Source organism: Sceloporus undulatus, unplaced genomic scaffold, assembly GCF_019175285.1.
Source record: "Sceloporus undulatus isolate JIND9_A2432 ecotype Alabama unplaced genomic scaffold, SceUnd_v1.1 scaffold_11751, whole genome shotgun sequence".
NCBI classification, from domain to species: domain Eukaryota; kingdom Metazoa; phylum Chordata; class Lepidosauria; order Squamata; family Phrynosomatidae; genus Sceloporus; species Sceloporus undulatus.
Genome location: NW_024814668.1, coordinates 1 through 2,347, shown reverse-complemented (window position 1 = coordinate 2,347; position 2,347 = coordinate 1). Strand labels below are relative to the sequence as shown.

The following is a 2,347-nucleotide window of genomic DNA, read 5'->3' as shown; positions in this document are numbered from 1 at the left end:
GAGAAGCCCGGAGGACGGAAGGAGGCAAGGAGGCCAGGGAAGGCTGGTATGGAGAGGCTGGGGAAGCATGGGACTGCCAGGCCGGATTCAAATTGGCATGGTTCCCACTTGGGCTGAATAACGCGATTCAGCCCAAAAGAACCAGAAAAACTACATCTTTTTGAAGCGGGTTAAACAAGTCAAAAGCATGCCCTCCCCTTTTTGGAATCGCTTCAGCAATTTGAATTAAGTGGGAACCATGCTCTTTTAAACCGGTTCATACCAAATCACAATCCGATTTAAAAGATAATAGGAATGAGGCCTTTCTTTTCCCTTTGGATGGAGGAAAAGCCCATCCTTCTCAGAGGCAGCCAGGGGTTTCCTCTCATGTGGCTGTGGCCAAGGGAAGAGGCTGCCCCTCATTCAGGTGGCACTGCTGGGCAGAGACCTTCAGTGGATCCCACTCGCGTGTGCTGGCTCCGGGCGGGCGGCTTCTGCCTGTGTGGCTGGATCAGTCCACTGATGAATTACAGGTTCCCAAGGCTGGGCCTGGTCTGGGCTCCCAGAGGCGGAAGGAGCCCTTTTTTCCTGGATGGCCAGAGGATCCTGAGGAAAGCAGAAGAAGCTGGCAGCCAGAGAGGTTCCTGAACATCTTCATGGAGAAGAGCCCCGAGAGCCCCAGAGACACCCCTGGTTGGGGAGGAATGGAGGAAGCATTTGCCCAGGCGCAAGACCAGGGAAACAGTGGGTTGGTCCTCCTTGCCCTTTCTTTCCCCTCTGGGCAGAGGAAGAGCCGTCCTGCTCAGAGGCTGCTGAAAATCTCCTCCCCCATTGCTGTGGCCTGGGGAAAGGGCTGCCCCTTCTTTGGGTGGCACTGCTGGGGAAAGAGACTTTCAGGAACGGCAATCTTGATGTCTAAAGTGTAAAAGGGCAGACAGGACCAAGAAGGTAACCATCAGAAGAGGTCCAAATCTTCAAGCTAGGCCAAAGGAAGAACAATTGATCTTCCAGAATAGGATCTATTTCACAACTAGTGGCCGTTCCAGTTCCAGCATCAGCACCAGAAGCACTCATGGAAGGCAACTCTTCCTCTGGGTCGCTTGGTTCTTCGGCCTTTTTCCCTGCAATGAGTCCAAGCAAACAGTTGTCCCGTTTGCCCTTTGCTCCCCCTGGCATCTGTCAGTCCTCCGTGGTGCCCTTGGAGGCCTGCTGTCCCGCCCTGTGTACCAGTTGGCTCGGGGGCAGGCTTTCTCTGCACCTCCAGGCACCCTTTCCTGGGACAGAGGAGGAAGAGGGGGATCCCCAAGAGCAATATCTTGCTGTGTGAGAGGCTGGTTATTTCCTTGAGGGCTTTGTGTGCCCAGAAGCATCTCACAGCTTACCTCTTGCACGGGTGGATCTTCTGGCAAGGGGGAGTCCAATGGTTCCAATGATGGGACGGGGCTGGTTGGCTGGCTGTCCAAACCTTCACTCGGCTGCATCTCTGCAGAAGAATAGGCAGGATGAGAGACTGGTCCTTCTCTCCTTTTCCAGCACAAACACACACACAAACATGCATGCACAGAGGCAGGTGTGCTGTGTCTCAGCTCCATAGGCACTTGGGTCTGGACAAAGGTCAAGGCAAACAGGTTCTCCCCAGTGGGAGACCTGGTGGGGAGGTCTCCACCTTCTGAATTGCCCCTTTTAGGGGCAGCTTTGCTGATCCTTCCCAGACCAATAAAGACCCTCCAACACTGCTGACATCCTGGGAGGCAGGGTACAGGAGATCCTCCACCCCAGGGAGGGGTCCTTCTGGAGTTCATGGGGGGAATGTGGGGTCAAAGAACTCTCACCTTCAGGCATGCTGTCTTTCTCCTCCTCGGGAGTCTTTTCAACATTCTCTTCCACACTTGACAACCTGTGGGGGGAGCATAGGACACAATGGGGACCTCAGACTGACTTCTCTAGGCCCAGCCCTTGTTCTTCACTTGGCAGAAGCCGGGGCACCAAGATGATCTTGGCCAGCCTCAATCCACCACCCTGTAGCAGCCATGCCAGCCACATTGACTCCTGTTATTTTACATGCACACATGCGAGCACACCCCACAGGGGCACACGGCACTTCCTCACTCACTCACTTTCCTTGGGTTGACTCTGCCACTGAGGATGCTCTGCTCACCTGTTTGTGGCAGACAGATTTTGTAGAGCTGTGGCGTAAATGTTTGAAAACTTCGCCAGGCTGTGATCTTTCTGCAACTCCTGGAAGACTGGAGTAGAAAACAGGTCCACAGGTGACCAAGTTAGATGCTGCTGAAAACTAGTATGCCTGCAAGGCATGGAGGATGTGGAGCAGTTTGGGATTTCCAGCCACCTCCTGCGCCCATAGAAG

At 54.2% G+C, this 2,347-nt stretch overlaps 1 long non-coding RNA gene across 1 annotated transcript; it reads right to left on the bottom strand.

The window, feature by feature from the left end:
• Positions 1-708: 708 nt before the first annotated feature.
• On the bottom strand, positions 709-2,227 carry LOC121918438. Its single transcript, XR_006101230.1, has 4 exons — positions 2,138-2,227; positions 1,812-1,876; positions 1,362-1,462; positions 709-1,100 (listed from the first exon to the last, which is right to left on the bottom strand). It is a non-coding gene; the product is annotated as an uncharacterized LOC121918438 (long non-coding RNA).
• Between the last annotated feature and the right edge of the window lie 120 nt (positions 2,228-2,347).